The sequence below is a fragment of the Oryctolagus cuniculus genome, chromosome 7 (assembly GCF_051225735.1).
Source record: "Oryctolagus cuniculus isolate XC-2025 breed Fujian yellow rabbit chromosome 7, ASM5122573v1, whole genome shotgun sequence".
In the NCBI taxonomy this organism is placed as follows: domain Eukaryota; kingdom Metazoa; phylum Chordata; class Mammalia; order Lagomorpha; family Leporidae; genus Oryctolagus; species Oryctolagus cuniculus.
This window is the reverse complement of record NC_142873.1, coordinates 102,149,696-102,167,057: the sequence shown is the minus strand read 5'-3', so window position 1 is coordinate 102,167,057 and position 17,362 is coordinate 102,149,696. Positions and strand designations below refer to the sequence as shown.

The window sequence follows — 17,362 nt, the reverse complement described above, 5'->3', positions numbered from 1 at the left end:
CCACACAGAAACACAAAGTGTAAAATACTATTTGAGTACTAGTTATAGCATTAATTAAACACCTAAGAGTAATTGTGTATTAATTACAGGGTTCAACCAACAGTTTTAAGTAGAACATAAAAAATGCTAAAAGGGTAAAGTATTAAGTTCCTTTTTTTGTTTGTTTGTTATATAGTTATTTTTTATTTAATAAATGTGAATTTACAAAGTACAACTTTTGTATTGTTGTGGCTTCTCCCCCCCGCAACCTCCCTCCCTCCCGTGGCCCTCCCCTCTCCCACTCCCTCTCCCATCCCGCCCTTCATCGAGTTTCATTTTCAATTACCTTCATATACTGAAGATCAACTTAGTATATACTAAGCAAGAATTTCAACAGGCTGTACTCACACAACCGCACAAGGTATAGGGTATTGTTCGACTAGTGGTGTTGTTTTTAAGTTTCACAGTAAAACACATTAAGGACAGAGATCCTACATGGGGAGCATGTACCCAGTGACTCCCGTTGTTGATTTAACAATTGGAACTCTTATTTATGACGTCAGCAATCACCCGAGACTCTTGCTATGAGCTGTCTAGGCTATGGAAGCCCCTTGAGTTCATTGACTCTGAACTTGTTTAGTCAAGGCAGTATCACAGTGGAGGTTCCTTCCTCCCTTCAGAGAAAGGCGCCTCTCTCCTTGATGGCCTGTTCCTTCTGCTGGGGTCTTGTTCACTAGGATCTTTCATTTAGATTATTTTTTGCCACCATGTCATGGCTTTCCATGCCTGTGAGACTCTCATGGACCTTTTAGCCAGATCCGAATGTCCCAAGGGTTGATTCTGAGGCAGGAGTGCTGCCATTCTATGAGTCTGCTGTGTGTCCTGTTTCCCCCACAGGATCATTCTCTCCCTTTTAATTCTATCCTTAATTATTTGCTTACACTGGTCTTATTTGTGAAATCTCATCGACACATACCCTATCTTTTTGATCGGTTGTGTATTTATACTTATCAGTTTATCAAGTGCACTGGCATTGGTACCTGCCTCCTTGGTAAGATTGAGTTGAAATCCCCTGGCACATTTCTGGTTCCACCATTGGAGGTAAGTCTGAGTGAGCATGTGCCAACCTATATATCTCCTCCCTCTCTTATTCCCACTCCTATGTTTAACAGAGATCACTTTTCTGTTAATTTTAAATGCCTAAGAATGATTGTGCATTGATTACAGAGTTCAACCAGTGGTCTTATGTAGAACAAACAGAGCAACAACAACAACAACAAAACAAAAATACTAAAAGGAATAAAATAGTAAGTTGTTCCTCAACAGTCTAGACAAGGGCTGATCATGTCATTGTCTCTCATAGTGTCCATTTCACTTCAATGTTAAATAACCCATAGCTCTTAATAAAAACTCAGCTGTTTTCAAGCAACTAGAATTTAACAGAGACATCAAGAGAACGTAATAGATTACTTTAACACATTTCTTTAACAGAGAATCAGATTTTAATTTTATGTCACAGAGGAATAGATTAGTATATTTGTGATGTTTTCCATCTGCCAATGTCCTTGATTTACATTTCTAAATAACCTGCTAAAATCTTCAAATTAAGATAATATTTTTAAATAAGGTAACACATCAAATTTCAGCCTGAATTACTTTGAGCAGTGTTGAACTATTTTGCATGGACAGTTTATGAAAACATTCATTAAACAAACCCAAATAATTTTTCTATAGAATATAACATGCTGATAGTACCAAGGTTTACACATAGGTGCTTTTATCTCATTTGCCTTTACCCAATTTAAATTAAGTTATACCTAAATGACTTAGAATGGTGATATTATATATCTATCTGAATTTGATTAAAATTAAAATTGCATTCATTTAAAACAAGTACTAATTACCCATTGCTGTTTCATTGAGTACTGATTACCTGGAAACCTGTTAAAATAAATTGCAAAATAAGTCCAGCAAGTTACAAAGCAATATTTTTAAAGGTAGTGATCTTCCTAGATTTGAGAGAGAAATTCCTTCAAACTGAGTGTCTAGTTATAGTTGCCTTTTTCCTAAGAACACCTTAGGCCCATGACATCATAGTCAGCCACTTGGAACTGCATCAAGACAGTTCCCAAAGGTGACAGTGGGCTAGAGTTTGATGCACCAAGGACAAGAAGTGGAGGTCAGAAAACCCAATTTTCCTGTCTGGCTTGCTCAAGATAAAACAAAAGAGCCATCAGAAGGGTGGGATACCTAATTTGTTTCTCAATAAGCAGGGAGCCCAAAAGGATGGGATTACCACTCCCTTGCTATTCTTATGGTAAAACTGGAATAAGAGAGGGAGAGGCAAAAGACTAGTTGGAGGACAAGGGCTGGAGAGTGAAAGCATGGAAGCAATCATTCCCAAACTGATAAGAGAAAAAGTCCAAATTCCTGGGTGGGAGGGGGAGGTATAGTGAGCTGAGATAGTGAAAAGTTGGGGCTGCAAATGTGGAAGGCAGAGGTTTTGGCTTAGGCACTTGACCTCTAGTGGAAACTTTGGAGCCCAATAGGACCTGGACCAGAGAGCAGTACACATAGAAGCTTTAGATCAAAGATAGAAAAGCTTGAGTGTATGGGATCTCCTTCCATTTTCCCGAATGCTCCGAGAAGTGTTAAAGATCTTGGAGGATATCAGAGTCAAACCACTCTGACTTTGGGCTAATCCCTCAAGGCCAAATGCGCCACCATGGAGGAGCCACTTTAAAGATGAGGCATCAACATTTGAGGGCTGGAGCCAATTTGAGAGGGACCATATTACTTAAAGAATTAGCCAGAACGTGGTTAGAGAAAAGTTCCCATTGTCACCTGTAGAGTCAGATCTGTGGATTGCAAGCGTCCTTGAATCCTGACAGTCTGACTAATGAGAGAATATGGGAGCAGAAGGCGGGGTCATCACCCAAGCGCCCACTGGAGCCCATGGCTTAGCCTGTAAAAGGGGAACAGAGGTTGAGTTGTCACTCACACCCACTGTTGCCTGGACACAGTGTCCGTAGAGACTAAAAGCCTTAAGTAGGAGTTGTGGTTAGTGTCTAAAACTACTACTTTTATGAGAGTCAGGCGAGTAGTCGACAGTAAACCACAACTCAAAGTAGGAGTCGCTATGAGAATTTCCCGTTCTGCATCTTACCTCAGAATTTGGAAGGCTGGTGTATGGATGGAGATCGTGGAGCATTCGGTGGTGTGGAAGGAATTCTGGGGGTGTGTTTTGTGACTGGCAGAAATCCAGGACCCCAGAACAGCTCAGAGACCCCCAAAGGGAGAGCAAAGTCACTGGGGGAATGCTGGATCACCCATGTAAGGTTTTCCCGGCCAACCCACCAATGCTAGTCTGTCACAAAACACACCAAACACCAGAGTAAGGGAAAAGGTTTACTGGGGAAAACCATCAGGCTGGAGGGAAGGGATGAAGAAGGAAAAAGAGAGAGAAGGAGAGTATAAGAGAGAGAGAGACAGAGAGGAGAGGAGCTAGCAAGGAGAAAAAAGAGAGAGCAAAGAGGAGAGGAGAGGAGAGGAGAGGAGAGGAGAGGAGAGGAGAGGAGAGGAGCCAAGAGACTCTTCACTTCTTTAAAAGTAGGATCTGGAAACTGATCACTGCTCCTCTGAATCTTCAATGCATTAGTAATGGTGCAGAAATCCCAGCTCTGTGGTGTGCAGTGCCCACTGTGCTCAGAAGTAAATGAAGGGGAAGTCTGCTTCTAGTTCTTTCATCTAGAATGCTTCAGTGAGAGCTTTCTATGTGGAAATCATTTCTCCCTTTATTTGAAGACATTCATTACTTTCCATTTTATATGTAAACAATGCAGTTCACCCTCTATATCCATGGGTACTGCAACTGTCACCCAAATGTGGATCAGAAATATTAAAAAACAAGAAAGAATCAGTACTGAACACATATATTTTTCTTGTCATTGTCTCCTAAACAATACAGTATAACTATTTACAAAGCATTTATATTGTATTGGATATCATGAATAACCTAGAAGTGATTTGAAGTATAAGGCAACTTAGATATGAATCCAGTGGTTATGTTAGTGGTGCTTAAAAAAGGTGAGACTGCCCAGAACACTGCTGTCTAATCACATCTCTTCAGGGAGCCCACTTGCTTTCTTCTATCCCACTTAGTTTTCTCTTATGCTTCATTCCCAGAGGTCCTTAACTGCCTGCAGTTTCCTGTGGCTCTGATAATTGGTGCAGTTCATTCTGGACAGTATCCCTGGGCAAACTCTGCAGCAAGTGGGGCATGTAATAAACTTTAAAAAGAAAAGTACTTAACAGTGCTATTTCCCAGTCATTGGTCTTTAGCCTTAAGACCTAGTTCTCTTTCCGTTACAGTGGTGTTTTACAAATTTAATATATTGCATGCCATTTTCATGTATTTTCCACATTTATGTATAGGAATACATGGTATCAATAAACTAAAAATTTCAGCTCATTTTGTAATTTAAACTAGCTTTTTATCATTGTCATTTAAGTGACAACACTTATCCTTTGCTTTAAAATAAAGAAACCATAAAAATAAATGATAAAGACAAAACAAATTATTGAATTCTAATCAAATATAACTGCCTGCTAAAAAAACCTTGAGGCCTAATATATCCTTTGTGAAAAAGAAAAAATAACAAGAGATTGAGAAGGTATTAAAGTCTCGTTAACATTGCGTTGTTGACTCCGTCTTTAGAATTGAAGGCAAGTGGAATAAGAAAGAACTTTAACGCACTATATTACATCACTTTGGTCTGTATTGTTCAGAGGCATTGGATTGCAATATGACACATTTGAAAAATAATGGAAAATATATTTAGTAAGAGACAAGAGTCAAGTTTACAAGTAATGTAATTGGTGAGAGTCTTACCCAAACTCACCTAGATATTCATTGCACTCATCTAGGAGGACAGAAGAGGAGGTAACACATTGCTGAATAAAATTCAATCCCCCATTCCAAAGTGCTTTCTCTACAGGGGAGAAATGTACTTACCTAGCTTGGATTTCACTTAGGGTAAAAAGAATGGACCCATGTCCATTTTCCATGTCAGAACACTGTAACACTGGTATAAATATGACAATCTGATGCAGCTCCCAGGGCATGTGTAGTATCCCCAAGGGCACAGGGCATCAAGATCTTGGGTCAGTTGCACACCATTTTTGGTTTTCTAGGGAGCAGCAGAACACTGGAGGTAGGGGGCTCTGCTATAGGAAAACTGATGGAGGATCCCAGAAAAAAGGAGCCAAAAAAAAAAAAATAATAAATAAATAAATAAAACCAACATCCTTGAGAGCAAAGAATTCACAGTTTCTTCCAGAAGCATCTATGGAGCATCTTTCATGAGCAAAGCACTGTGACTGGCACATTTATGAGCTGACAGATTGACATGAGGCAGAATGTTCAGCTTTACATGGGGCATTCATGAATTGCGTCTGATAGTAAAAGGTATTTTCAACTTCTCAGAACTTCTAAGTATTTAACAAATGATTACCAAATTAAATTTCTTTTCCATCCTCATGTTAACTTTTATATACTTCATGGTCATTAGTTTCATTGCATGCATTTCAGTTCTTCCAACAGTCATTAAAAATATAAAAACCTTTAAACTTCTCTTTGCAGAAGAACAAAGTTTACTGGGCACTAACAACATAAGATGCAGTATACTGGTGCCTAATAGTTACTTTAATTTTATATAAAACCTTTTCAGAATCAGAATCTAGTTTTACCTGTGAAGAAATTTTAACCAAAGAAAATAAGTAAGCAATTGAGAAAGAACTCACCTTTTCTATATACAGATATTTTATTGTGTACACATCATGCATGCAGTTAAACAAGAGTAAATATTCTACTCTCTAGAACATGAGGACATAATAAATAGAACAGAGATATTACACAAATGTAATGAATACACATAAGACTTAAGTATGTGATCTTTAACCACATTCATATTACATATATAGTTTTTAAACTAATCTTTTATAATTCACTTATCTGAAACTTTTTTTTAACTTTTATTTAATGATTATAAATTTCCAAAGTACGACTTATGGATTACAATGGCTTCCCCCCCATACCGTCCTTCCCACCCGCAACCCTCCCCTTTCCCACTCCCTCTCCCCTTCCATTCACATCAAGATTCATTTTTGATTCTCTTAATATACAGAAGATCAGCTTAGTATACATTAAGTAAAGATTTCAACAGTTGCTCCCACACAGAAACATAAAGTGAAAAATAATAGATGATTTTTTAAATGACGATGAAATCAGATCAGACCTATTGTCATGTTTAATCCCAGTGAGAGTCAAGTTGAGAGTTGATAATTTCTTCTTTTTTTTTTTTTACAGAAGATCAGTTTAGTATACATTAAGTAAAGATTTCAACAGTTTGCACCCCCATAGAAACACAAAGTGAAAGATACTGTTTGAGTACTCGTTACAGCATTAAATCTCAATGTACAGCACATTAAGGACAGAGATCCTACATGAGGAGTAAGTGCACAGTGACTCCTGTTGTTGACTTAACAAATTGACACTCTTGTTTATGGCATCAGTAATCTCCCTAGGCTCTAGTCATGAGTGGTCAAGACTGTGGAAGCCTTTTGAGTTTGTCGACCTCGATCTTATTCCGACAGGGTCATAGTCAAAGTGGAAGTTCTCTCCTCCCTTCAGAGAAAGGTACCTCCTTCTTTGAAGACCTGTTCTTTCCACTGGGATCTCACTCACAGAGATCTTTCATTTAGGTTTTTTTTTTTTTTTTTTTTTTTTTTTTTTTTTTTTTTTTTTTGCCAGAGTGTTTTGGCTTTCCATGCCTGAAATACTCTCATGGGCTTTTCAGCTGGATCCACATGCCTTAAGGGCTGATTCTGAGGCCAGAGTGCTGTTTAGGACATCTGCCATTCTATGAGTCTGCTGAGTATCTCGCTTCCCATGTTGGATCACTCTCCCCTTTATTTATTCTATCGGTTAGTATTAGCAGGTACTAGACTTGTTTATGTGCTCCCTTTGACTCTTAGTCCTTTCATTATGATCAATTGTGAACTGAAATTGATCACTTGGAATAGTGAGATGGCATTGGTACATGCCACCTTGATGGGATTGAATTGGAATCCCCTGGTATGTTTCTAACTCTACCATTTGGGGCAAGTCAGCTTGAGCATGTCCCAAATTATACATCTCTTCCCTCTCTTATTCCCACTCTTATGTTTAACAGGGATCACTTTTCAGTTAATTTTCAACACTTAAGAATAACTGTGTATTAATTACAGAATTAAACCAGTCATATTAAGTAGAACAGACAAAAAAACTACTAAGAGGGATAATGTATTAAGTTGTTCATTAACAGTCAGGGCTATGCTGATCAAGTCACCGTTTCTCATAGTGTCCATTTCACTTCAGGAGGTTTCCTTTTTGGTGTTCAGTTAGTTGTCACCGATCAGGGAGAACATATGATATTTGTCCATTTGGGACTGACTTACTTCACTCAGCATGATGTGTTCCAGATTCCTCCATTTTGTTGCAAATGACTGGATTTTGTTGTTTCTTACTGCGGTATAGTATTCTAAAGAGTACATATCCCATAATTTCTTTATCCAGTCTCATCGATGGGCATTTAGGTTGGTTCCAGGTCTTGGCTATTGTGAATTATGCTGCGATAAACATTAGGGTGCAGACCGCTTTTTTGTTTGCCAATTTAAATTCCTTTGGGTAAATTCCAAGGAGTGGGATGGCAGGGTCGAATGGTAGGGTTATCTTCAGGTTTCTGAGCAATCTCCAGACTGACTTCCATAGTGGCTTGACCAGTTTGCATTCCCACCAACAGTGGGTTAGTGTCCCTTTTTCCCCACATCCTGGCCAGCATCTGTTGTTGGTAGATTTCTGTATGTGAGCCATTCTAACCGGGGTGAGGTGAAACCTCATTGTGGTTTTGATTTGCATTTCCCTGATTGCTAGTGACCTTGAACATTTTTTCATGTGCCTGTTGGCCATTTGGATTTCCTCTTTTGAAAAATGTCTATTGAGGTCCTTGGCCCATCTCTTAAGTGGGTTGTTGGTTTTGATGTTGTGGAGTTTCTTGATCTCTTTGTAGATTCTGGTATTTAACCCTTTATCTGTTGCATAGTTTGCAAATATTTTTTCCCATTCTGTCGTTTGTCTCTTCACTCTCCTGACTGTTTCTTTTGCAGTACAGAAACTTCTCAATTTGATGCAATCCCAATAGTTGATTTTGGCTTTGACTGCCTGTGCCTCCCGGGTCTTTTCCAGAAACTCTTTGCCTCTGCCAATATCTTGAAGGGTTTCTCCAGTGTTCTCTAATAACTTGATGGTGTCAGGTCGTAGATTTAGGTCTTTTATCCATGTTGAGTGGATTTTTGTGTAAGGTGTAAGGTAGGGGTCTTGCTTCATGCTTCTGCACGTGGAAATCCAATTTTCCCAGCACCATTTATTGAATAGACTGTCCTTGCTCCAGGAATTGGTTTTAGATCCTTGGTCAAATATAAGTTGGCTGTAGATGTTTGGGTTGATTTCTGGTGTTTCAATTCTGTTCCATTGGTCTATCCATCTGTTTCTGTACCAGTACCATGCTGTTTTGATTACAACTGCCCTGTAGTATGTCCTGAAGTCTGGTATTGTGATGCCTCCAGCTTCGTTTTTGTTGTACAAGATTGCTTTAGCTATTCGAGGTCTCTTGTGTCTCCATATAAATTTCAGCATCATTTTTTCTAGATCTGTGAAGAAGGTCTGCGGTATCTTGATTGGTATTGCATTGAATCTATAAATTGCTTTTGGGAGAATGGACATTTTGATGATGTTGATTCTTCCAATCCATGAGCATGGAAGATTTTTCCATTTTTTGGTATCCTCTTCTATCTGAAACTTTAGAGTTACAAGAGGATGTATGCCACAGAACTATTAGTTCTGGGCTTATAAGACAGCTTTATTTGTGGATTTATATGTGGAGGAAAAAATGCTTTACTGTATGTAACTTTTATGTTGCAGAGGTCATGACTGACCAGTGAAGGTGTTACATCAAAGAGGAGAAAGCAAATATAATTATTGGTTATTTTAGAAATGATTCCTTAACAAGATTGACATCTGTTAAATAGTATATACTCCCTTCCCCAATCCAATTCTAATAGCTTATAAACTATCAAATGAAGCTTTGGAAGCTAATGTTTTAGATAGTCAAGTTATAAAAAGAATTCAAATTAAAGTTTCTAATATCTACTAAATGTGGCTTCTTTTCTTTGTTATGCAAAGTACCCTTTTTAGGAATAGGCTAGTTATCCTTTATGGTGATCCTACTTATAAGAGGCCAAGAGACCATAGATACAGACTGTCACTGGTGAAAAGTGACAGTGAAGAACCTCAAGCAGTCCAAGAGACACAATAGGGTTCAACAGTCTGGGTAACATGAATTTAGTGGAAAAGCAAGTCAATCCTTGTATATTTTTAATATTTGAAGGGAGTTGGCTTTAGTCAGTATATACTATTCAAAGAAAGTTTTCAGGGACTGAGGCTGTGGCGCAGCGTGTAAAGCCACCACTTGCTGTATCAGCAATCCCATATAGGTGCGGATTTGAGACCCAGCTGCTCCACTTCCAATCTAACTCTCTGCTATGACCTGGGAAGGCAATAGAAGATGGCCTAAGTCTTTGGGTCTCTGTCCTCAGGTGGGAGACCCAGAAGAAATTCCAGACTCCTGGCTTCAGATCGGCCCAATTCCAGCCATTGCAGCCATTTGGGAAGTGAATCAGTGGGTGGGTGATCTCTCTCTCTCTCTCTCTCTCTGCCTCTACCTCTCTGTAACTTACCTTTCAAATAAGTAAACAAATCTTTAAAAAAGTGAAAGTTATCGCAACTTTCTAAAATGCCAGTGCAAAACTTTATCAAGAACATTTTTATTTTCTGATGATGCATCTCTACTGTACTTAGATTTAGTAAACAAAACCTGTTTATATTCAAGGAACACAGTAAACTAGCTGACAAAACTTATCTATTTTAAAGAAAAAAGTGTTGAGACTACCAAGGCAGGATTACATTTCCATTGCATAGAAAGGCAATGCCTGCTATAAAATAAATGTTAGCAAAGGGTCTCACTGTCATGAATACTTAAAATGCTTAGAGACTTTGCCAACTCCAGATCAAAAGGAAGTACAAGGCCACACAAAACACAACACTCAGGAATAATAAAACCCCCTTCTTCAGCAGAATTTTATTCCCCTTCTGTTGTATTTATCTTGGAGTACATCTGGCAAAGTGCTTCATTACAGAGGCAGACAAAAAGTATTGGTTTCACTTCTAGCTCTATTCATTGATCCAGTGAGACACACAAGGATAATGGTCCTTTAACATATCTGGCAATTTGAAAGTCTTCTCTCGAAGGCATTGAGAAAGTCTCACTGGTGTAAGCTGTTTAAATGTAGAATGCATTTCATCAAATTGTATTTTCTTTTTTACACTTTGCAAGTATGATGTAGTGAATACATTATATTTAAATATGTAACTTGCTCTGGTCTCCATATTGGGGACTTTAACATCATTGGTTGAATCTCTTGTTTTGTCATCTTGTTCTTTTTCACAATCTTGAAACACCACATTTCTCTGATATTTATTTTCTATTTCCTGTTTTACTGGTTCTAGATGAAGATTTTTACCTTCAGTGTTCCTTCTTGAATTTGTTCATTGGTTGTATAAGCTTCTTCAGTGTTGCCTCCAAAATTAACTTTTTCCTGATTCTTCATTGTTAGAATATTTACAATTGTGTGCTGCATATTTTCAATAGCTGAACCCCTGTCAGAATGGCCTTCTCATAGATTGCAATAAAATTTTCCATAGAACCTGTGATTGGTTCAACACATGCAAGATGAATGCAATATTTAAGTTTTTTGACATCTGGAATATTTTTAATAAGGTCATTCATTGTGACCAATATTTCTTCTTTTACGCATCTCTCTGTAATCAGGTTCAGGCATTCAGAAATCGTCTTGTTTATTTTTTCAGTAAATAATCTTTGTTCATCTTCTACCACACTAGTCCAGAGGATGCAACTGTTTTTTTTTTCTTGTCCTTCAGGCTCAGGCTGTTTAACTACTGTGTTAGAAGGCCTTTTAAGCACCTTTCCTTTGCCAACTTTCTACTCACTCAGACAAGCTTTTCTGCAGTTTCTTTGGGCTGACCTGACATACTGCTAAGAGTTGCTATTGCTATAATAGGTCTTTGCTGATAAATGGGTTTTGACTTTTTACTAATTTTGTATTAGAAGATGAAGCAGACTTAGCTACAATTTCAGATGCTATGCTTCTTGATAGTTCCTTGTTTTTTATGTCCTCAGAAAAAACATCCTTGATACTAGTTAAAACTGTTTTTAATTGAAATAGTTCTTTTTCCTGAGACCCTTTCCAGATAGTAACATTGGCAGAGGTTCTACTAATGCCATGTTTCCCCACATTGTGGGTATTGTCATGGTGACTTCTAGTAGGAGGTCACACAAGTTGTGTGCTCTGAGATGTAGTGTTCATGAATTTCGGGATAGCTGTCATATTTGAGACTGGCTCCCTTTTCACTGTTTCACTGATACTGTTTGTAGGCTGAGGTTTTGTGGCTTTAGATGCAACATTTGCAAGCTTCTCTGTTGCATTCAAACTTGCATCTTTGACCTGAAGAAGTTTCCTGAATGAATCTTAGATTGAACACTTTGGTTACAATAAGCTCCAAGCACAGGTTTTTTGGGCATGTTAGTATCTTGCTTTGGCTTTTCTGTAGTCACTAGTTTATTTTTATTGTTGTTTATAAGATGAAATATATGTAATATATTGACTTTGGGGATTATCTTTAATTGGTAACAACTTCACAGCTTGCCATCATCACCAAAATTCTTTTTATCAGTTGCTGTATTTGAATTGTTTAATTCATTAGAAAGTTTTAAAGGAATACGATTTTTGTCCACTGATGTATTATTTTTTTTCACAGTAGGTCTATTCACATTTTCTTTATCAGCCATTTTTGTTTTAAGATTCAGAACTTTTGTTCCTTTTTGGACCTGGTCCTCAGATGTCATCACTGACTGGTCTCTACAACTGGATAAAATCTGATTTTCCTGTTTGTATGAAAAAAAATTTTGCTTCTTAACAGATGTTCCTTGAATTCCTGTCTTTGTTCTCTAAATGCAGGCTGGGTCTTCTGACTCAGGGGCAGCTGTAGGTCCCGGGGAACTGCTAGGGTACTCATCACAGCCTGCAGTCAGAGGATGTCTGTTGGCTTTCAAGACCTCACTTTAAATGGAGGTACTTCAGTTTCTTCTTCTTCCTTCCTTCCTTCCTTCCTTCCTTCCTTCCTTCCTTCCTTCCTTCCTCCCTCCCTCCTTCCCTCCCTCCCTCCCTCCCTAACTCCCTCCCTCCCTCCCTTCCTTCCTTCCTTCCTTCCTTCATTTATTTTTTTTGCATTTCTGATTCAAAGTTGGTCTTCCATTGCTAAAATGCCTTGTAGTTTTGAAATTTCTATTAACTTTTGTCTTGATTTAATGAAACAAAAATAGCAAATTAACCACCATTGAACTTCTGTTCCTCCCCTATAACATTCATAAACTGAATGACCAATAGACACACACATGCACATATCTACACTTCCCAGATCCATATGCTAAAGTCCTGCTCCCATACACAGAATGTGACCTTATTTGGAAATAGGATCATTATCAATATTATTAAGATTGAGTGGAGCTCTAATCCAATATGACTGGTGCTTTTGTAAGAATGGGAAATGTGCACCTTTCTCTCTGCCTCTCTCTCACTGTCCACTCTGCCTGTCAAAAAAAAAAAAAAAAGATTGGGAAATGTGCACAAATATACAGATATGGATAGAGGTAGAATATCACGTAAAGATGAAGACAGAGGTTGGGGTAATGCAGAAGAAGCCAAGGAACACCAAAGACCGTCAGCAAAGAATCATGACCTAGGCAAGAGGCATGATACAGACTTTCCTCTTGCAGGCTTCAGAAGGAACTGACAGTCCCAGTACTTTGATCCCAGATTTCAAGTCTCAGAAACTGTCAGACATTATATTTCTATTGTTTAAGAAAATGTTGTTTACCATTTTCTGGAAAAAATATTCGAACCATCAAATTGAAAATACCCCTCTCTGTGGAGGATGATTTAGAAAAATTCACCCAGGGGAGCATTTAGCCTAATAGTTAACATACCTGCATCACATATTGAAGTACCTGGATTTGACTCTAGGATCTGGCTCCTGACTTCATCTTCCTGTTAATGCAGACACAGAGAGGTAGCAGTGATGGCGCAAGAGATTGGGTTTCTGCCACTCATGTGAAAGATTTGCATTGCATTCCTGGTTCCTGGCCTTGGCCCTATCCCAATCTTGCCATCATATGGGTTTTTAGGGAGTAGACCAGAGAATGTCTTTCTGTCTCTGTCTCTCAAATACTAAAATAAATGATACAAACAGTTCACCAAGGAATATCATAATGAAATGGTATGACATTAAAAATAATAAGAAATCTTAAAAAATTCATTGAGATGGTAAATTTTTGTTGTTTTTTTAAATACAATAAACGAGGGAAAATAAGATCAGAAAGGAAGATAAATGAGAGTGTATAATTTTTTTAAAAACTTACTTATTTGAAAGGCAGACTTGCAGAGAGAGAGGGAGAGACAGAGAGAGAGAGACTGGTTCACAGCCCAAATGGCGGCAATGACCAGGGCAGGACCAGGTCAAAGCCAGGAGCTTGGAACTCTGTTTGGTTCTCCCCTGTAGGTACAAGAGCCTAAGTACCTGAGCCATCCTCATCCTCTGCTGCTTCCCCAGGCACATTAGCAGGGAGCTGGATCAGAAGTGGAGCAGTCAGGTCCCCTGTGGCACTCATATGGGCTGTCAGCCTCCCAGGCAGCAACTTAATCCACTGTGCCATAGCAGTGCCATTCTAGCTTATGAATGTAATCATAGGGTTATTTTTATTGTGCAAGAGAAAAGGTTGGGAACAAAAGTAAAGGTGCTTGCTTTCTAATTATGGACAACACTTCCATCTTGGCTTAGTCTTGGTTGGATCCTTGTTGCACTGTGGCTAGGGAAACTCTTTTATAGCTGTAGAAAGCAAATGAAGGCCTTGAAAAATAAAGGAGTGTTGAGGCTTTTCAAATGGTTCCTTACTCTTAGTCTCTTAGTTCTCCCTTTACTGTGACCTTTAACCTTATAATATGATGTTAGGGACTTTGTTCATAATCAGACCATGGCACAGAGAAACATGACTGAAACTAGACCCCCAAACCTTACAAATGTGGGTTTTGACTCCTCACTTTCAAGATGCAACTAAGACTTTGTAAAGGGGGCCAGTGGCTTCCCTTAGTGTAGTAAGCAATGAACTTGTCTTTGCTTGATCAAAATGGTTATTTTGCTGGTCTCTTAAAAGACTTGGTAGCTGACAATCTCTTCTAACAACACAAATGTCATTGATTGCTATTCTCTGAAGGTGTCATGCTTTTGAAAATATTTTTACCATATGAAAATTGTACATATTTATGATACCATATGATACTTCAATACATGTATACATTGTTCAATGCTCTGTCAGCGTAAATACACTTATCTCCTGAAAAATTTAGCATTTCTTTATGTTGACAGCATTCCAAATCCTGTCTTCTAGTGTTTTTTTTTTTGAGAGAAGCATATACAGTGCATTAATATTATCTGTAGTCACTCTACTGTGCAATACAATCGCAAACTTCTTACTTTTATCTAACTTTATAGTAACCATTAGTCAACCTTTCAGACTCCTTCCTGCCCTAGGCACCAATAAATGCTATAATACTTTTAACTTCTATGGGATTAGTTTTTTTTAACTTTTATTTAATGAATATAAATTTCCAAAGTACAGCTTATGGACTACAATGGCTTACCCCCCATACCTTCCCTCCCACCTGCAACCCTCCCCTTTCTTGCTCCCTCTCCCCTTCCATTGACATCAAGATTCATTTTCAATTCTCTTTATATACAGAAGATCAGTTTAGCATATATTAAGTAAAGATTTCAACAGTTTGCACCCACATAGAAACACAAAGTGAAAAATACTGTTTCAGTACTAGTTATAGCATTAAATCACAATGTACAGCACATTAAGGACAGAGATCCTACATGAGGAGTAAGTGCACAGTGACTCCTGTTGTTGACTTAACAAATTGACACTCTTGTTTATGGCCTCAGTAATCACCCTAGGCCCTTGTCATGAGTCGCCAAGGCTATGGAAGCCTTTTGAGTTCACCGACTCTGATCATATTTAGACGAGGTCGTAGTCAAAGTGGAAGTTCTCTCCTCCCTTCAGAGAAAGGTACCTCCTTCTTTGATGACCCGTTCTTTCCACTGGGATCTCACTCACAGAGATCTTTCATTTAGGTCATTATTTTTCCCCCAGAATGTCTTGGATTTCCATGCCTGAAATACTCTCATGGGCTTTTCAGCCGGATCCGCATGCCTTAAGGGCTGATTCTGAGGCCAGAGTGCTGTTTAGAACATCTGCCATTCTATGAGTCTGTTGTGTATCTTGCTTCCCATGTTGGATCATTCTCTCCCTTTTTTATTCTATCAGTTAATATTTGCAGACACTATTCTTGTTTATGTGATCCCTTTGGCTCTTAGCCCTATCATTATGATCAACTGTGAACAGAAATTGATCACTTGGACTAGTGAGATGGCATTGGTACATGCCACCTTGATTGGATTGACTTGGAATCCCCTGGTGTTTCTAACTCTACCGTTTGGGGAAAGTCAGCTTGAGCATTTCCCAAATTGCACATCTCTTCCCTCTCATTCCCACTCTTATATTTACCAGCAATCACTTTTCAGTTAAGTTTCAACACTTAAGAATAACTGTGTATTGATTACAGTATTCAACCAAAAGTATTAAGTAGAACAAACATAAAAAATACTAAGAGGGATAACGTATTAAGTTGTTCATCAACAGTCAGGGCTATGCTGATCAAGTCACCGTTTCTCATAGTGTTCATTTCACTTTAACAGGTTTCCTTTTTGGTGCTCAGTTAGTTGTCACTGATCAGGGAGAACATATGATATTTGTCCATTTGGGACTGGCTTATTTCACTCAGCGTAATGCTTTCCAAATTCCTAACAGGGATCACTTTTCAGTTAAAATTTAAACACCTAAGAATAATTGTGTGTTAATTACAGAGTTCAACCAATAGTACTAGAACAAAAAAATACTAAAATGGATAAAGTATTACATTGTACATCAACAGTCAGGACAAGAGCTGATCAAATCACTGTTTCTCATAGTGTCCATCTCACTTCAAAAAGTTTCCCCTTTGGTATTAGTTAGTTGTCGCTGATCAGGGAGAACATATGATATTTGTCCCTTTGGGTCTGGCTTAGTTCACTCAGCATGATGTTTTCCAGCCTCCTCCATCTTGTTGCAAATGACTGGGTTTCATTGTTTTTGACTGTTATATAGTATTCTATAGAGTACATGTCCCATAATTTCTTTATCCAGTCTACCGTTGATGGGCATTTGGGTTGGTTCCAGGTCTTAGCTATTATGAATTGAGCTGCAATAAACATTAATGTGCAGACAGCTTGTTTGCTTGCCAATTTCATTTCCTTTGGGTAAATTCCACGGAGTGGGATGGCTGGGTCGAATGGTAAGGTTATATTCAGGTTTCTGAGGAATCTCCAGACTGACTTCCACAGTGGCTTAATCAGTTTGCATTCCCACCAACAGTGGGTTAGTGTCCCTTTTCCCCCACATCCTCTCCAGCATCTATTGTTGGTGGATTTCTGAATATGAGCCATTCTAACTGGGGTGAGGTGAAACCTCATTGTGGTTTTGATTTGCATTTCCCTGATTGCTAGTGACCTTGAACATTTTTTCATGTGCCTGTTGGCCATTTGGATTTCCTCTTTTGAAAAATGTCTATTGAGGTCCTTGGCCCATCTTTTTTTTTTCTTTTTTTTTTTACTTTTATTTAATGAATATTAATTTCCAATGTACAGCTTATGGACTACAATGGCTCCCCCCCAACTTCCCTCCCACCTGCAACCCTCCCCTTATCCTCTCCCTCCCCCCTTTCATTGACATCAAGATTCATTTTCGATTCTCTTTATATACAGATCAGTTTAGCATATATTAAGTAAAGATTTCAAAAGTTTGCACCCACATAGAAACACAAAGTGAAAAATACTGTTTCAGTACTAGTTATAGCATTAAATCACAATGTACAGCACATTAAGGACAGAGATCCTACATGAGGAGTAAGTGCACAGTGACTCTTGTTGTTGACTTAACAAATTGACACTCTTGTTTATGGCATCAGTAATCACCCTAGGCCCTTGTCATGAGTT

General features: G+C 38.4%; 1 protein-coding gene and 1 pseudogene across 1 annotated transcript in view; one reads left to right on the top strand and one right to left on the bottom strand.

The window, feature by feature from the left end:
* The window catches only part of LOC100347668 (glutaredoxin-1), a 90,152-nt gene that overhangs the window by 30,096 nt on the left and 42,694 nt on the right, over positions 1-17,362 (top strand). The window lies entirely within an intron of this gene.
* On the bottom strand, positions 10,311-12,229 carry LOC100347912 (cytoskeleton-associated protein 2 pseudogene; annotated as a pseudogene).